Below are 21,351 nucleotides of genomic sequence, written 5' to 3' on the forward strand. Positions count from 1 at the left end.
ATCCGCGAATCTAAAGCAAGGGAAAGGTTCCCCCAAACTGCAGATCGAAGGACAAAGACAAGGCAGGGCAGCCTAAGACAACCCGCCAAAGCTGTAAGCAAAGAACAGTGCCATGAAGCCAAAAAAGGACACAAGAAAGTGGTGTGAGTTCCATAAGAGCTCCACTCGGAACACAAGTGAGTGTCAGGCCAACCAATCACTAGCGGCCGAGCTAAAGGTTTCAGAATCAGATGCATTTTTTGACTCTGAGTTAGAACCTGACAAGGGGAATGACAAAGGGAAGCAGATTATTGATGCGGAGCCCAACGCCACTGTTGCCATGATGAAGATCCAAAGGACAAGGAGTGTCTCTTCCAATCCTAGATGTGGGTAAAGGGCTCCCTGCTACAGTTCATTATCGACAGTGGGAGCCAAAAGAACCTCATTTCAGCAAAAGTCATGAAGCGTCTGGGCTTACCGACCACATCACATCCACAACTGTACACCATTGGGTGGCTTCACCAAGGACAGGATCTTCATGTGAGCCAGCAGTGTTGCCTTCCATACAAGATCAAGCCCTTCATGGATGAGGTATTGTGTGACATTTCTCCCCTTGAAGTTTGTGATGTATTATTAGGACAACCATACTTGTGGAAGCAACATGCTGTGTATGAATCAAGGCCCTGTGCTGTTTTTGTTACTCTGGGAAATAAGTTGTATAGGATACCGGAGGTAGCATTGCCTATCGCAATCTCTTTGGTTACTGCAAAACAATGCAATAAGCTCATTTCCAAAACTGGGAAACTTGTTTTCCTGATGATATGCCCTCAAGGAAAGAAGAAGACAGTGTCCATGACCTCCAGACAAGGCCCCTCTGCATGAAAACTATAGATGGACAAGGTCGTAGAGGAGTATGAGGACATCTTCACCTCCCCCATAGGGGTTCCTTTGCATTGTCAGGTCAAGCACTCCATCGATCTAACCCCAGGTGCACCGCTACCCAATGGACCAATCTACTGGTGCTCCATTCTGGAGAATGATGAAATCAAGAGGCAGATTCAGGAGCTACTGCAGAAAGGTCACATCCGTCCGAGTTTGTCACCCTATGGGAGCCCGATAGTGTTGGTACAGAAGAAGGATGGGACTTGGAGAATCTGTATTGACTATCAGGCAATGAACAAGATCACTATCCGTAATAGGTACCCGACCCCATGGATTGATGACCTCCTGGACCAACTGAAGGGGGCAAAATATTTCAGCAAGATTGATTTGAAGTTAGGATATCACCAGGTACCACTAGAACCCTCCGATGTGTGGAATATTGCCTTCAAAGCCAAGGAGGGTCTTTTTGAATGGTTGGTTACGCCTTTCAGATTGAAGAATGCTCCTACAACCTTCATGAGGTGGATGACATCTTGCGGCCATTCACCAACTCGTTTGTAGTGGTATACTTGGATGACATCCTGATCTTCAACCAGTGTTGGGAAGAGCACCTCCACCACATCCAAAAGGTTCTCCAAACACTATGGCAACACAAGTTATGTGCCAATTTGGAGAAATGCACTTTTGGAATGACCCAAGTTCAGTATCTAGGGTACATTATTGATGAATAGGGGGTGCACGTGGATCCAGCCAAGATCCAAGTCATTCGGGATTGGCCATATCCAACCACTCTAGAAAAGCTCTGTAATTTTCTAGGTCTTGCTAACTTCTACCACAGGTTCCTATTGGGATTTTCTCATATCACTTGGCCCTTGAGTCAAGTCACCAGGGGAGGAGCAAAAGCAAAATTCTTTTCGTCTAAATCTCAATAGAAGGCATTCACAGAGTTGAAAGATCACCTCTGCTCGGCACCAGTGCTCGCATTACTAGACTTGCAACAACCATTTGAGGTTGAGACATATGCCTCTGACTATGCTATTGGGGTAGTCCTTACTCAACACGAGCATCTAATGGCATATCACAGTAAGACACTTTCAGACACAGTCCGAAGGTATCCCACTTATGACAAAGAGATGTATTCCATTATGTAGGCCTGCTGACAATGGAATCATTACATTTTGGGAAGGAAATGATCATCCACATAGACCACCAACGCCTGCAGTTCATACAAACCCAAGGGAAATTGCAGAATGATTGCCATCAGAAGTGGTCAACTTACCTGGAGCAGTTCCATTTGAATATAAAGTATAAGAAGGACAACACCAATAATGTTGCAGATTGCCTCAGTTGACCACCGATCATGGCGTTAACCACCATGCTCAACTCTTGTGGGCACGAGACTTCTGATTGGCCTCTTCTCTACAAAAGTGACCGAGAATTTGGCCACACATACTAGACACTCTTGGAGTGTCAGCATGTTCCAGATTTTCACCTCCAGGATGCCTTTCTATGCCACCTAGGTCACCTTTGTGTTCCTTCAAGCGAGCGTGCCAACATGATTTGGGAAGCACACTACAGTCGAGTTGTTGGGCATTTCGGGGTCAAGAAAATGGTGGCAGTACTGCAGAAGTATTTCTATTTCCCAAATCTTCAACAAGATGTCAAGTAGTAAAATAGATCATGCACTGCCTACGCCATTTCCAAACCGACCATCAAGAAGCAAGGCCTCTATACCCCACTTCCTACCTCTAGTCGACCTTGGGAATCCATCTCCATGGATTACATGTTAGGCCTTCCTTTCACTAAGCATGGAAACGACTGTGTTTTTGTGGTCGTCGAGAGGTTCTCAAAGATGGCCATTATGGTCGCCTACAAGAAGAATATACAGCAAAAGCCACTGCTAAACTCTTCTTTGAACGAGTGTGGGTACACTTTGAGGTCCCACAGTCTATCATCTCAGATCAGGATAGCTGGTTCCTCAATACATTTTTGTCCAGTCTCTAGTCGATGCTGGACACCAAACTCATTAATTCCATAGCCTTCAATCCTTAAACTGATGGCCAGACAGAGGTTGTCAATAGGATGATCGTACACATCCTGTGCATGTACAACTCAAAGCACCCAAGCACATGGGACGAGAGCCTCTCCTATGTTCAGCACAACTACAACCAATCTGTCCATAGCTCGACTGGCCACAACCCTTTTCAGGTGGGCTTGGGATTCCAGGCACTATGTCCCATTGATGTGGCCATTCCATTTGTAGCTACTCACACAGATTTAGCTCATGTCCAGTCCGAAATAGATAAGGTGAAAAACTTCATTGAGAAGATCCAACATATTCACCAGTAAGTCCTTGACATTCTGGAGAAATCAAATGCCAAGTACAAGAAACAAATGATCAACATCGAGTGCCACACAAGTTTCAGGTGGGCGACAAAGTCTGGTTGCATTTGCAAAAGGAACGCCTTACCAGAGCCTATCAGAAACTCAGACCACTCTAATACGGTCCTTACACCATTACCAAGTTTGTGGGAGACAATGCATTTGAGCTCAACATTCCCCTATTCCTTGGCCTACACCTAGTGTTCAATGTGGATTGCCTTTGGCCATACTCTCCACCATTACTAGACACATCCGACATTGCAGAATAACTCACACCCACAGAGTTAAATCCAGATTGCATGGAACAAGCTGCAACTGATCAAATCATGGACACATAGATCAAGCACACTTACCAGCAGAATATCCAACTGTATCGAGTTATCAAAGTAGGCCAACTCCTTCACTAGGCAAGTGGCTCACTAGGGACCAAGTTCAGTAGAAGTTTCCTCATCTCATGGAGGAACTCAACGCAATGGGGACCATTGCTTCCTAAGGGGGGAGGAATGATCCAGGTGGATATCAGTGGCCACCCACCAACTCCGCTTAGACCCCCACCATTGCTTCTTTCAGTTTTTCAATTTCCTTAATTGTAGCACAATTTACTACTTTTAGCAGTTTTTCAGGTCCTAAACATCTGGAGCCATTTTGAGGCCCTAAACGACATTTTTTGGGAAATATACCACCAATGGTTTTTTCTCTAAAATTTTCTTTTGTGTCATAGTCCACAGAGAGATCTTTCCAATGTGTTATCATGCACGTAAAATGGAGATAATATGACCAAGTCACGACCCCGAGATGTTGGTTGTCCAAATCACCCCAACAAGGCCCATAAACTCTTGGTGTTACATCTCCTCGGGTTAAGGTTTTGGTTGTTTAGGGTTTGCTCCTATTGTTCAATAATAAAAAGTCCCTTGAACCTCATTGTAAGACAATTGAGAGGCATGTAGCAACCACATCTCTTCTCAGAGATAAGCTAACATCGCCCTAGTTGGTTTATTTCCATTCCTATTGTAAGAATATTTTGGTATTTTACATTAATGAAATGAAGTATTATTTTCGCTGCATCTCTATGTTTATGGTTATCTCTGTACTTTGTTGTGTTCCTATATAAATCTGGATCACCACTTGTGCTCCACTGCAGAGACAAACCAGCCATGGATTTACCCAAATGACTCCTTCCTTTCTTGTTGTTTTTCTCTTTGACATGCAACTCAATTTCAGAGAGGAATTATTGAATTTATTTGCACTTGGATGTGAGAAACGATCTCACACACACCTCATATAAATATCATTTAATGAGTTATTTATTTGGACATCCACATGGGCTTGTGAAACTATCATTATCCTTCTAATCATTAGGCTTCCTTAACCATACATGTGAAAAACCCAACTATATACTTCAAAAAATCATTTCTCTTCAACCACAACTTGGAATCAGATGATTTTCGATGCGGGAAATTCGTCTCGATGTTCACTATCATTGTCTTCCATCACATGTCGAAATATATTGATGGCGTTGGTGAAAATCACGATGGGTGCAAAACTACAACCTTGGGTTCCTAACCCACTAGTGACTCTTGTGGTATTCCACCCTCCAAACACCAAACCCTATGGCTTGGAGTACCTACCAAGCTATAGAAAAATTAACAAACACAAGTGGAAACCATGTCACCACTGGATAAAGTCCATGTCATCAATCACGATTAGTCTGAGTCATCAAATATAGTGACATGTCAAGTCTCAGCACGTGATTTTGGGGAAGTCATGATGTATTATTGTAATCATTGTAAACACAAATTAGTGGAATTCCGAGATTCCTGTATGAACTAAAGAGTGACGTAATTCTAAAAGACATGTAATATCAAAAGTTAGTTCTAATTCCAAAATCCATTTGAAATTATAAAGGTTGTAGAATTCCAAAGGTCACTAGAAGTTGAAAAGTCAAGAGTCATGAGGAGGTCAAAGGTCATTCCTCAAGTTATAAATAGATCCTCATTCTTCAGTTAAAATAATTTTAACCTTGTCTTCTCCCACAAGGAATTAGAGAGACAAAGTTAGTGATTTTGGGGAGCATGTAGTGGCTCTAACGCTCCACTATTGGAGCTAGTGTTGTTCATTGTATTTATGTATCTTGGGACTTTTGCTTAATATTGAAGAATTTCCAGGAAAACATGTTTTCATGCATGGATTGTGAATGTTTCTAAGACTATTATTTGAACTTTTATGGTTCATGATTTGTTTCATTAGTACAGGAGTAATTGAACTATTTTGGTGACCTTGGTGCTCCTTATTGGAAATGCTTTTTTATGTTTATAATGATCATTGCATCTTTCTAAACTATTTCGATTAATGTTATAAAATACCTTCTCTTCCATGCATGTCTCCATCAGGGTAGTACTATTACTTCTCTCTTATAGGCTCACTTTCTTCCCCCCTTCGTAGTAAGAGAACCTTGATAAACCGATACTTGAACATCCACTAGGCACACTAGCTTACTCATTTGAAAGGACCTTCACACTTCTCTCTCATGCTGATAACTATAGCCAAGGCATATATTTAAGTAAACGACAGAGAGATCGTATTTTGGATGGGACTCCTACACCAAACGGTGTGAGGTCTTTTTGCGACATTATATTGGGGGGATCCCTAATATGTTGGTGGTATCCAACATCATTAATAGAGGTCCATTCCTTTCCCTCGTCATTCTAATTCCCATCTGATAGTATGAATATCACTAGTAACTGCTTGCAACATTCATTCCTTGCTTGCCTATGGTTTTGAAATACATTCCTTACAACCTCTGCTTTTTGTTGGTCATTATGTCCATGCTTCTGGTCTGCATTTAAATAAAATTCACTCACTTCAAAGACAAAAGCACTACAACAAAATAAGCAATTTGCACCAGATTTAGCATCATATTTTAGTGCATTTTTTTCCAATTAGGATGAACAAACTAACTCTATACTTGACTCCATTGTACATTTTTTAAAGCGTCCCTTTTTGCACTAGATTTTGCATCCCTTTTGCACCTTATTTTGCATCCTTTCTTATATCATATTTTGCATCAAGACTTGCATATGGTTGTACGACATGTTTTCCTTCTACTTTCGTGCCATTTTTTCCAAATGTTTTCTCATCATTTTTTTATTCTTATCTTGTGCCATTATTTTCTTCTAGTTTTATGCCATCATTTTCATCAAGTTCTACACCATATTTTGCATGCATTTTCATGCCCTTTCTTGCCCCTAGTTCACGCTAATTTTTGTATCAAGTCTTATGCCAGTTTTTCTTCTAATTTTGTACCTATTTTTGCATCTCGTTTTGCACCATTTTTGTGCCTATTTTTGCATCATTTTTGGCATCTAAATTTGCATCCTTTTTGGCATATAATTTTACATCCTTTCCAACATAAAAAATTTCTATCATATTTTCTTCCTTATTTTGTGTCCACATTTGCATCTCATTTTGCACCTAGGTTTGAGTCTAAACTTGCATCTAGTTATGCATCATTTTTGGCATCCAATATGGTGTCCTTAGTTTCACCCTTTTTTAAGCTCAATTTTGCATGCCAATTTTACACCATTCTTTGCATCCTCATTTGGTGTTTAAATTTGCATCCTTTTTTGTTCCTTTTTAACACCCAACTTGGCGACCCCTTTTGCTTTCAATTTCATGTCTAGTTGTTTTCCTCTTTTGAATCTAGTTTAGTGTCCATTTTTTTGTCCTTGATTCCTAGTTTGGTATCCTTTTTTATGTCGTGTTTTGTTCCCTCCTGTGTCTCTTGTTGCACCTTTTTCTACTCCTAGTATAAAACTCCTTTTTTGTCCTTGTTTTCATCTTGTCTTGATGCATAGTTTAAATTCAATCTTACTTACAATTTTGCATCCATGATTACATCCACATTTGGCTTCTTGTTTAGAGTGTACTTTTCTTTCCATTTATGACCCCCTTTATGGGTTCATTTTACTGATTTCAATTACATAATGAAATATATTACAGTTTATAAATATCATTAAATAAGATATCACAATTAAAATTCATAACATAATGTTTGTAAATAAATTTAAAGTATATTGAAAACATCCATCCAAGAAATAGCAATATCGTCATATCATAATAATTTTCCATCAAAAAATCATTGAAAATTTTCAATAAACTTATATGACTACGAAATTAACACCTATCACAAATATCATTATTCTAACGTAAATTCACAACATCCATCCAAAAATAGTAATGTCATCATAAATAATAATTCTCCGACAAAAAACATTGACAATTTTCAACACATATATAAAGTAACAAGATAATGCTAATAATATCATTGTCATCTTTAATCAAATCAAATAAAAGTTAGATGTGTGATTACCATATCAAAATCTTTCATGAATGTCATTATTCTAAGGTAAATTCAAAGCATCCATCCAAAGATAATAGTATCATCATACATAATAATTCTCCATCAAAATAATGTTGATAATTTTTAAAATATACATAAGCCATATAAAATTTAATCTTATAATGTAGTGATATGTTGTGAAAAAGGCACCTAAATAAGAAATGAGATTGCGAGCCTCAATCAGACCATTATTCAACAAATGAAAGCTTGCACATACAAATGGGAGTATCATATTCATAAATTTTGTAACAAATGTCGTTGGTATCATATATATCAATTTTGTAACCAAACATTGTTGGTATCATATACATAAGGTTAGCAGCCATGTAAAGTAGCTAAGATATGGAGAAAAGTTCAAAGATTTCCATATGCTTTAGATGGTAACATATACATAAGATTAAAGGTATTTTAAAATAGATAAGATATGGAGAAGAGTTCAAAGGCTACCATATTCTTTAGATGGTCTACACCTGATGCCTAGCCTTGAAAAAGTACAACCTGACAACAGAGAGTGGGTGCAAGTGCTATGGATGTTTCTGCTATTCCAGGTGGTGGTGAAGCCTTAGGCGTAGGATCTGAGGTTTTTTCTGCTACCATTATTGGTATTGAAGCCTCAAATACCTGAGTCAAAACCAATGGAGGAGTGGAAAAAAACATAGTAGAAGTGACACATGGCGTATACAGGGGGTATGAATGCAGCATATACTAGATATATGGAGGGGGTGGGATGTGGAAAGGCCTCCACATTCACATATCCTTGCACAACAGGAGTTTCCACTCACAAATTCTAATGATGCAACCTCGAACAGTGGAAATGAAAAAGCATAACATTAAAATTATGCATTCCTTTCCCCTCCACTTTGAATCCATTTTTCTCATGTGTGAATCCATTGGATGGGCCTGCATTATTAAAAAACCTGTATTAGCTTTTAGTTCAAAATGATATAGATTACCATATACAATTACGATAATTATAATAAAATATATATAACCATTCAATATAGTTGTGATGATTCCATATTATCTAGTGAATGGGTTAAGCAGATTCATTATAAATAAAAAACAACAATTTCAATATAAATCAAAATATATCATGATTGAAAAGGTTAATATTAAATTGAAATTCAATATAAATTAATAATTAATCAAAACAATATAGATTACCATATACCATGCCAATAGTTATAATAACAAATATCTAACCATTCAATATAGTTGTGATGATTCCATATTATCTAGTGAATGGGTTAAGCAGATTCATTATAAATAAAAAACAACAAATTCAATATAAATCAAAATATCTCGTGATTGAAAAGGCCATCCAGTGAATAAAACAACAAAAATTCCATGTCATTCTCGTGGAGGAAGGATTTGTTTGAAAGGAGGCTATATCTTTAAAATATGGCAAAATCATCAGTTGATTAGTCAATGTGGCTACAACTCCATAGATGTAAACCTTTTTTATTAAAACAACTATATTAGGGAACTATAACTATGATGGACATATACATTTCATAACAATAAAAACCCTCTATTCTTGAAATTAATTGGTCTAAGTGGACAAAACTCAGTGCTCAAACCTTCATAATTCTCCGCTTCTGAGTTATGGATCTCTTTTCACTGTTAGACCTCCATTATCAAAACCCACGTATCAGAGCGGTAGATCTAGCTATGGATATATGAATCTCCCGCCAATAAAATATTTTTATCAAAACCCATGTAGTATTGTTGGTAGACCTACATTATCAAAACTTGTGTATCAAGAAAATAGATATAGCTATGGATATATGAATTTCAGAACAATGAAAATCCTCTATCTAAAACCCTTATATTAGCTATCGATATATGCATTGCATAACAATAAAAATATTCTATCTGAAGCCCTTGTGTTAATGAACTAGATATAGGAATCACTTGCATCATCGAGTTATATATAGCTAACCCCCATAACTTCAAACTAGATCTACCAAACTCTTCTAGCAAACACCTATATATGTGAACTAGATCTAGGAAACCCTTCTAACAAATGCCTGTATTAACAAATTGGATTTATCAAACCCTGCGAATTAGGGAAGCCCAAATGCTCCTTCCACTTCTTATCTATTCAGTTTTTATAAGAAAAAATAGATAGATATATTGACAGAATCTATAGATATATAAGGTGGAAAAAAACAGAGTACGAAGGAAAAGTAACAAAAATAACTGATGAAAAAACCATAATCTAAGGAAATTCAAAAAAAATAAATAAATGAGGGAAAAAAGAGGAAAATTAATTATTAATTATTTAATTCAAAAACAATTATTTCTTTCTATTTCAATACGTAATATCTAATTTAAAACCATATTATTTCTAGTTTAGTTATATATTATCCTAGGATTTAGCTTTATCTATTTATTGAACTATTCATAACCTTATTTCCATTCAATTTAAAAAATGACTTTGTTTTTAATAATGGTTTCTAATAATTTATTATATTTATATTGATAAAAAAGCTATGTTTATTCTTTTTATTTGTTTAAACAATTTATTGTTTTACTAGTATTTTTACTAATTAAAGTTAACTTTTATTTTTACTTTTTTTATACATAATATCTAATTTAATACCATTAGTCATAGAATTTAGCCTTATTTATACAAATTTTCATAACTTATTTTAATTCCAATTAAAAATTAATGTTCTTGCTTTTAATAACTTCTAATAATATACTTTTAATATATTCATATTTATAAATATTTAGATTTTTAAATACTTGTATTTTTCCTTATGTTGCTTTTTATTATTTTTATACTTTTATATGTTCAAATAATTGTACTTCATTTGTTTTTGACTAATTAATATTGATATTATTTTTTATTTGAATTTTCTATTGAATTCTCTAAACCATTTCCACATTATTTATTTCTTTCACTTACGTTATGATGTTGAATTTGAAACCCCAAAAATATTTTTGTGATTAATTTGAAGAAGTCATTCTCTTAAAAAACTATTTTGGATTATATTAATATTTAATTTTTATGTCCTCATGACTTTTCATTCATAAAATCTAAAATCTATATTAATTTTGGTTGAAGGTACATTCTCATTCTCTAAAATACAAAAATCTATATTAATTTAGGTTGAAGGTATATTCTATTTTTCTAAAATATAGAAGTAGAGTAAGGTAAAATTAATATTAATTTAGGTTATTCTAAATTTGTAAAATAAAAAAGGAGATTGTATTGATTAAAATATTTATCTTTACTCTGAATCTACCAAGCATATAGAATGATTGAATTTCTAGTGATGTAAACCACTTTTTGAGTGCAAAACTTAAGAAAATATTTGCATCTTGAGAGATTTTATCTCTCTCAACACTTGATAGACTTGGAATTAAGATAGATTTTTGTTGGTTTTATCAAATTCTAAGAGGGGTCAAATCTCTTGAGATGCAAACTCATTTTGAGTGAAAATTTTGAGAAAATGTCAAATGGTCTTATGCCACTGACACTTAATAGAATTGTAATTAAGATGGACATATGTTTGTTCTTTATAATACTATTTATATCATATATAAATTTCACATCTCTATCTATAAAATTTCTTATTATTAATTTTATTATAATCCTCATAATACATATGACTACATACATGTAAAGGAAATTATTTAGACATATTTATTATTATTTTTATTTAATTTTTAAATGTAATATGCATAACATAGAGTAGATATAGAGAAGGAATGTGCACATGCTTATAATTTTTTTATTGTAAGTATTAGGTTATTATATGTTTATTAACTAAATTTAAATATAAAATTTTGAAATGTCATACTTACAAATATGAATCTCCACTCGATTGAATGACTAAGATATGTCAGGCTGAAGAGTGCATGGAAATAATCTCATCAAGTACTAAAATATGAGGATGTGTCCATGAATGTCATTAAAACGCCATCATGAAGTTTCCTGGAGTATCGTTTGACATCACTCCAATTTGGTGCCAGGTCCCTCCGGAACTAGTATTGGTTTAATGGTCGCAACTGAGTTGAAATTAATAGAAGTTATGATATTGGGGTATGTATTTCTAGGGCCATCATTGGTTTCATTCTTAGCCTCCAAGAGAGAACACTCATAACTTGTAGGTGTGGCCATTTTCTCTAAGAACTATTCATAATTTGCACAAGGCATATATTAAACCAAACTACATTTCCCTGCAATGTGGTCAATTATTCGCAATCATGGGCTATTCTTCTTCAACTACAATAAGGACATAGGAGTTTTTCTCTAAGTATACTAGTTTAACTTTGTATAGTGGATAATTTTCTACCCTTTGTTGTTTCCTTTAATTTTGGTGTTATCTCCTAGTGCATCCCCTAAGGATTGATTACATTGTTTTATCTTTTATTTTTTATCGTGTCAACTGTCAACCCCTCACATAGACTTTTATAGTCAGGTTTGGTTGGGTTTATTCTTCGCTTTTGATATATTTTTCAAGTAAGGAACAATCTTTCTCCTTTATGTTCTTATATGAATCCATCCATGAGAAAATCCCTCATCTCACAAGTTCTTCTCATCCTTGGCTTCCACTACCCTTCACTTCCATATTTTGAGCAAAAGTTCATATTTTAGGATGTTTATGTTATCATTGATTCAAGATTACAGTGCATCGATGCTATCATTGATTCAAGATTACAGTGCATCTTCGATGCACTCAAAGCTAACGAGAAATGGTCGACTACACAGAAAAAGGAGGCTTTTGAGCCCAATAGAAAGTTTAAACTTCAGCACCTTTTTATTGCATCCACACTCACTGAAGATTAATGTCAAAATAATGGGAGTGAAACATGACCTTGGAGGAAAGAACAAATGTTTGATAGACATCAAAGTGGCTAGATAGGTAACATATTGGGTGCTTAACACAACACATACTAGGGGAAGATAGAATTAATACATGTATTTTTTTTATATCTACTAGGATTTGACAATTCTATTGGGTAGTGTATTTCTCGATCACAATGAGGCCAAGGAGGAAGTATTCCTCATGTTGGATGAGTTACAAATTTCCACGAAGAACCTAGAGAAAAATTTCAATCAGATTGAAGATCGTTTGGGCCTTCCTCCATATTCAAGCTATGTGCTAATACATAGCAAAGAGCTAATCATAGTGGAAGAAGAAAACTCTTGTACGTTTGAATAATGGGTTATATTCAGGGGGCTGGGAGGTTAAACTAGTTAGTTATTTCTCATATTCCTGCACTAAATGCACCTAAAATGAAGACAACTAATTTTTTTTTCCCAAATGACCACCATTAACTTAGTTCAGTCCATAGGACTAGGTCGACCACAATAACCGAGTGGTAAAAACAAGAAGAACAAGAAAACTATTTTGAATGAACAAAAAGAACCACAAGCTCCAAACACCAATGTTGGAGGCAAGAAAGAGTGAAAGATAGAGTTCCCATGTAATATTTGTGGTAGGGCCCATATGACACATCAATGTCCACATTTAGATGAGGTCAATGAGAACAATACTTATTGAAATGTCGCTACACAACCTATTGTGTTGAACAATCCTTTCCCACCTCAGCAACAATGCCAATTCATGATTCTTTCAAATATTGTCTGTCCACAAGAGGGAAATATAGGTCATCCTCCTAATTGGGATGCACCTACAACCATTATGTTATGTGAGGAAATTTTAAACTTTACCATGAGATGAAAAATAGATGCAATAGTCATGCAAACTTGGATGAAAATGCGGATTCAAAAGTGGAAGTAAATATGGGTGCAATAATAGGTGCAAAACTTGGTACAAATTGTGGTGAAACAAAAGTGGATGCAACAATGGACACAAACTTGGAAGAAAAAAGGATGTAAACTTGGATGCATAATAAGATGTAAAAAGGAATGTAAACATGGACACAAACATGGTTGAAATAGTGGACACAAAATTATATGCAAAAGTGGATGCAACAAAATTAAATGCAGAAGTAGGTACAAAATGAGATGCAAAACTTGACATAAAAGTCGATGCAAAAGGGGACACAAAAACATACACAATATTTGAAGAAAAATTGGACACAAAAGATGATTCAAATGTGGATCCACAAGTGGAACCAAATGTGGGTGCAATGGTAGATAAAAAACATGGAAGAAATTGTGGCTCAATAATCGTGGATACAAAAAAAGAAACAAAATAAGGTACAAACTTGGATGCAAAACAAGATGCAAAAAGGGATGCAAAAGTGGAAACAAACATGGGTGCAATAGTGGACACAAAATTGGATGCAAAAATGGATGCAACAAAAGTAGATGCAAAAGTGGATACAAAACTTGATGCATAAACCCGACACAAAAGTGGATGTAAAAAATGATGCAAATTTGGATGCAAACATGGTTGAAAAAGTGGAAGAAAACATGGGTTCAATAGTAGGTACGAAACATGACACAAATTGTGGAACAAAAAAATTGGATGTAAACGTGGATGCAATGATATATGAAAAAAATAAGTGAACTTTGATGTAAAGTAAAATGAAAAAAGGGGTACAAAAATTGACATAGACATGTGTGGAATAGTGGATGAAAAAATAGATGAAATAAAAGTTGATGCAGAAGTAGATGCTAAATGAGACTTAAAACCTGATGCAAAACTTGATGAAAAAGTGGATTAAAAAAGGGATGCATAAATAGATGCAAACATAGATGAAAATGTGGATGCATTTTAAAGAAAAAGTGGGTGCAAAGGTAGGTGCCAAACTACGTGAAAATTGTGGCACAACAAAAGTGGACGCAATACTAGAAAAAATGATGGATGAAAAAAAGGATGCAAATGTGGATGAAAAACAAGATGCAAAATTGGATGCAACAAAAGTAGATTCAAAACTAGACACAAACCTTGACACAAAACTTGGTGCAAAAGGGGACGCAAAAATGGATGCAAAAAATGATGCAAAATTTGATGCACGTGTAGGCGCAAAAAGTGAACGCAATAGAGGATGAAAAAGTGGGTGAAACAAAAATTAGGTGCCAAAATTGATGCAAAACTTGGCACAAAACCTGGTGCAAAGGATGGTGCAAGACTTGGCACAAAACATGGTGCAAAACCTCATGAAAAACCTAGTGCAATACGTGGTGCTAAATTTGGTGCAAGACTTGGTGCAAAAACTAGTGCAAATTTTATATCACATTTTGCACCATATTTGATAATTGGATGCAAATAGCACCAAAAATGGGCTCTAGATGCAAAAAAGGAAGCAAAAAGGGCTTCTAATCAAAGGGTTTTGTTGTAGTGAAGGTCATCTAGCCACCTCTAAAGATTTTGTTTCCGACTCTTCCGTGATACTTTGTCCACATTGCTTAAGACATTTTATTTGTTTCTCATCAACATCCTCATTTTGCAACCCCCTCTAATAATTTGGGCTTTTCATGTAGTCCATGAGACTTTCAAATAGTCTCACCCAAAAAAAATTCCCATCTCAAGGGGTTATGCCTTACTTAGGTCCACAATAATGAATTCTCTTCTTATGTTCGACCACCTTCAGTCCTTCTTCCTCCAGCAAATAAATTAACAATTTCTTCACTTTCTTCCCTATTTTTTAGCCTCAGGGGTTTTCCTTTTAAAATCATTATGTCTGACAAGAAAATTGAACCTCCTCCTCAGGTTCCATCTTTGTCTCTTGTCTTCTCATTCCAATATCATCTTCACTAAATTGAGCCTATCCTTTAGCTCAACCATATCCATATAAAATTCCTCTTGACTTAATTTTTTTTCATGCCATTTTCCTTAGCATGTTTTTCTCAAGTTGTGGCTTGTCTTTGAATCCAAATTATAGTCATCAATAGAAATTTCTCTTCCTCCGTGTCTTGTGAGCTTTCACTTGCCCACTGTGAGTTGCTAAAAAGCTCCTATAACAAGTCTTCTACATGGTTTGTTACTTGAACAACTCACCTCCACCTGGCTATTAGTGTCCCTTGTTTCTTTCCTTTGGAAATTTTTTAGCACTCCTTACTCCTCTTTGGCTTTTGGTACACCTTGATCATGTCTTGAGAACTCGTTTGGTTCTCTTCTCTTAAGGAATTTCTCTGTCCCCTTCACACTCCAAACGTAGCTGGGTTTTCTTATCTATCAACCTCTCTTGCTTCAAGCGTTCTTTACCACTTCCTTTAAGAACATATGCTAATTCATTATAGGTCTTGTTGGCTATAGCTATGCCATCCAAAATTGTTCATACCTACAACTATTAGTTTTCAAAAATTTAAACAGCTTAATGACTACTTACCTTCCAAGGTTTCTTCTCAATATTTATTCCAACTCTCCACTTTGTTAGGGTTTTCTCTCACTCCTTCTAGATCTACTTGTTGCTGTAAATATCTCTCTACACCACTTCCACTTTTGAAAATTTCTCGTAATCTTTTCTCCCAGACTGATTCATTTTTGGAATTTGGTATTGTGTTCTTCCTCTTAGGCAGTACCTATTTCCTATCTTTTATGCCCTATATTTTCAACATCAAATTGTTAGTCATTACTAAATTAAACCAACTATTACCTTTCAAGTCTGATGTCCTCTAATCCTTAATGGCTACAAAATATACTGGATGCAATGACCATGATCAAAAAAGGACCTTCTGCTACCACAATGATAGTAGGCCCCTTCGGTGGCCTACTCTCATTCCCAGGATTCTTCCTTCCTTGTGGTGGAACACCTTTCCTTTTTCATTAAATTGAAACCCTTCTTTCCATTGGGATAAGTGAGTCCCTTTACTTCCAGACGAAACCCTCTTTCCTTATTTATATCAACATAATTCCAGACCCAATATATATATATATATATATTTCTTGGGGCTTATATGAAAATTGTTTGGTGTAAAGTTTATCAGTAGTCGAGCTTTTCCTCATGTTGATATCTTCACTTTTAGGCATAAAGGCCAATAGATATCATTTAAAAGACACAGTGGGTTAATTCTTGAGACCTCGTAAATCAAACAAACTATCTATAATCTACAACTCATTCCTTGTTATATCTGGAAAATAACTCAATTTCTTCACGAGGCACACTCCAAGTCAGGAAACGAGGACTCTCACCATGCTTCCACTATGACTTAGCTTAAAGTACAAAACTCCAACTAGTCAAGGTCAAGTTTCTCACATTATTATGTAAATAAGGAGCTTGAAATTTCTTCAGGGCGACTAGTCCTTACAAGGTCAAGACTCAAAACAAAATTTCCTCATTCTTATCTCCACATACCCCAGCTTTCCTTTGAGGTCGACTAACTGACTCCTTCAACTATCATAGGCTAGTCAATGATCTTTGTTGAAACCACTCGGTGTTTTCTTTTGAATTGTTGTCTTTTAAGCCACGGACCATTTGTAATTGTATTTGTTACAAAAAGACCTAGTACAAAGGTTCTTTCCCTCATTTCCACACTCTAAATTGGAGCACAGAATTCACACTTGACTAAGTTTACTTCCACTCTTGACATCACATAGTTTTGACCATAGGCTTCTCCAGTACACCGGTATCATGGTCTTTGGGATATTTTCTAGTTTTTCATTATACTATATATGAGATGTCGAAATCTCGGTGTTGTAAAAACCCACCATTTCACCTATATGCTTATTATGCCAAATCACCAAAGGGACTTGAGCTGGTCATGCTTGATAAAACTTTAGTATTTAATTTTTCTCTTGCTCACACAAAATGACCTTGTGGAGTCTCTCTAATAAAGAATGAAGATCATCGATTCAATGAACAACCAATGGTTTAATTTTTCACAAACACTCTCTCCACATGTGATACAAATATATTGACCTATTAATGATGCTACTCTGAACTTTCACGATAGGTTCTAATGCAAGTTTAACTCCTCTCAACTACCATCATCGTCTTTGGATGATTATTCTCTTTGTGATAGAGGTGCTCTCTCTTTCTAACATGACTTCCTTTTTCTTTAATGTACATACATTCATACAAAAGTATGAACAAAGAAAATCATGCCAATTCTATTAAACATAAAAGAAATATTTAGAGAGGAAGTGTCATGGCGCACTTCTCAATGTCTTCTCTCTTCTACGAAAGCTCTATGCCATCTCACTCTTACACATATACAATTTTTATTTGTGGAGAAAATATCTAAGGCAAAGAAACTGGACATCTGTCCAAAAGTACCCAATACTTAAGCTAAACACTTGTTAAAAATTTACGAAGACTCACCTCAAAATATCTTAAAAGCGTAACATTCCTGATTCCTCTACAATTAACACAATTGACTTTATAATAAAATCCTTCTCATTCTAATTTATATAAATAAATTGGAGAAAATAAGACCTACATCCAAAATTGTAGAACAACTGGAAAAATGATCCTTTATTGTCATCTTCCGCTTCCACAAATCTACTAACTCTGAAAACCAGGGCTCTCTCTTCACTATGCGAATTTCTTTCTCTATTTCGATGATGTTCTTCCATTGTTTCCAAATGACCTCCTACAAGAGTTTCTGGCGAAAGAAAATCACAGCGACGATACAAAACCCAAGTGGTATATTCCTGCAATATTCACTGTAGCTAAACAATTGAAATGAGTGTTGCAAAGGATTTTGTTTTTTAATGATAATATATGTGACACATGGACCTCTCACGATTATCAAGTCCATTTATCAAGATCTCGAAAACTGATCAAATGTTACAGTGTGAAGCCTTATCGTTTCCTACCACCATTTCTGCCACGTAGGACAATAATATCGGGGATGAGAATACGCCAACAAGGGCAACAAGCAGGAAATGTTCAGTGGGATAGTATATTTCAGAATTCAGTGCATTCTCCTTAGTGAACTTTTTGTTAATCAGATAACAAATATTTTAAAACATTTAATTAGTTTTAATACAACACAAGTGGATGAATGTGAATCATGATATTTTTACGATGTGAGCTGTGGTGATGTCAGCATAAAATTAAAGTAGCATAAAATTAAGAAAAAATAAAATTACCCGAGTATATCAACATGATCTTAAATGTTATTTTAAATAATAATAAATAATACAATAATAATTAAAATTAAATATATTCATTTATTGCTTTGCCACAAATATTGGTAAAGATTAATATTCTTTAAAATAAAATGAAATTAGAGAAAGTTGTAGTATTCTTAATCAAAACTTATACATTGACCAATAAAAATTAATATTTGGAAACGTTTTATATGATTGTAAAAAAATAACGATATCAAAACAACGTTTTACGTTTATTGATATAAAATAAATATTATATAACAAAATTTCTACTTAAATATTGTTAATGAATTATCTTTATTATTTTTTTAAATATATGTTTTAAATAATTATTAAGTTATTAATATATATTTGTTAATAATTATTCTATGTTTTTAATACATTTTTTTTTAGATTATTATATAAATGGTTTTTTAATTTAATTTTTTAATTAAAATTTTGAAAAATTTATCATAATTATAAATTTCAATCAATTTTAAAGAAGTAAATTTTATTATGCGGCAAAAATTATATCATTAAATTTCAACTTAAAAACTAAAACTTAAAACAATTATATTATTATTATTATTATTATTATTATATATAAAAAAACTATACATTTTTATATAATTACTATAAATCTGTTATATATACTAAATTTTATATTTCTGGAAGATAAATAAAGTTTATAATTGTAATAATAATAATGACCACTTAGTTTTAAGGCCATGATTAAACTAGATACTAAATTGGTGTAGGGACCCTTAAAATAACCTTGTACTTATCTTAGAGCTTATATTTGTCTTACGTTATGTATATCTTGGGTTTATAATAGTATTCCCTTGGGTTTAATGTTATTCCCCTGGTTTTATAATACATTGGGTTTGTAGTATTAATCCCTTAGGTTTATTATTGATTTGGGTTTACAATATCAATCAATTGGGTTTATTAATCTAAGGGTTCATGTTCCTAGGGTACAATATTATTCATAGGGTTTAAAATATTAATCCTAAGGTTTAATATAAATTTGTTGAGTCTATAATCATGGGCAACCATGGTCCAATTTCAAATTGAGACAAAGATTGTCTCAATATGAAAATCAGCCATGGTCAACCATGGTCAGCCATAGTCGATCATGGTCAACCACGGTCCAACTTTGCATTTAGACAAAGTTTGCCTCAATATGAAAATCAACCATGGTCGACCATGGGTCAACCATGGTTAGTAATGGTCAATCATTATCAACTATGGTCAACCATGGTTAACCATGGTCTGGCGTCACATTGTGACAAATATTGTCTCAATACAAAAATCAATCATGGTCAACTATGGTGAACCATGGTTAAACGTCGTATTGTGCCAAAGATTGTATGAATATGTAAATCAACCATGGTAAACTATGTTTATTTTAGCATTTCTAATATTTATCATAGGGTTTATATACCTTTATTTATAATAATTACCTTAGGGATTATCATAGGATTTTCTCAATATGGAAATCAATCATGGTCAACCATAGTTGACCATGGTCCAATGCCGCATTGCGAAAAAAATTATCTCAATATGATAATAAACCATGGTCAACCATGGTCCAATGTCACATTGTGACAAATATTTTCTCGACATTAAAATCAATCATGGTCAACCATGGTCCAATGCCAAATTGTGATAAGGATTGTCTCAATAGGTAAATCAACCATGGCCTACCATGTTCCAACTTCCGATTGTGACAAAGATTGCCTTAATATGAAATTCAACCATGGTCAACCATGGCGAATCAAGGTCAATAACCATGGTCATATTTTGACAAATATTTGTCCCTTGGTTCAGCGTCACATTGTGAAAACCATGGTCATCCATGGTCAACCATGTTCCAACGTTGCATTGTGACATATATTACCTCAATATGAAAATTAGCCATGGTCAATAAGCATGGTGACATTGTGACAAATATTTTCTCTTTGTCCAACATCACATTCTGACAACCATGGTCATCCATGGTCAACCATTTTGAACATCACATTGTGACAAATATTGTCCCAATATGAAAATCAACCATGGTGAATGATAATCAACCAAAGTCATCCAATGTCAATAACCATGGTCACATTGTGACAAAAAATTTCACTTGGTCCAACGTGACATTGTGACAACATGGTCATCCATGGTCAATCATGGTCCAATGTGGCATTGTGACAAATATTGTCTTAATATGAAAATCAACCATAGTCAACCATTGTCCAACATCACATTATGAGAAAGGTTGTCTCAATATGAAAATCAACCATGGTCAACTATAGTTCAACGTCACATTGTGACAAAGATTTTTTTAATATGAAAATCAATTGTGGCCAACCATGTTTATTTTAGGGTTTATAATATTTATCTTAGTGTTTATATACCTTGGGTTTATCATATTTATCCCTTAGGTTTAATCTTATTCCCTTGGATTTATAATCCCTTGTGTTTTCAGTATTAATTCCTTAGGTTTATAATATTTATCTTAGGGTTGATATACCTTGGGTTTATAATATTAATCTCTTGGGTTTATAATATTTATCCCGTGGGTTTAATCTTATTCCCTTGGATTTATAATCCCTTATGTTTTTAGTATTAATCCCTTAGGTTTATAATATTTATCTTAGGGTTATATACCTTGGGTTTATAATATTAATCTCTTGGGTTTAATATTATTCCCTTGGGTTTATAATAACTTGGGGTTTAGAATTAATATATTGGGTTTAT

Source organism: Pinus tabuliformis, chromosome 8 (assembly GCF_031772625.1).
Source record: "Pinus tabuliformis cultivar Carrire ecotype Pingquan chromosome 8, CPIR1, whole genome shotgun sequence".
Lineage (NCBI taxonomy): Eukaryota > Viridiplantae > Streptophyta > Pinopsida > Pinales > Pinaceae > Pinus > Pinus tabuliformis.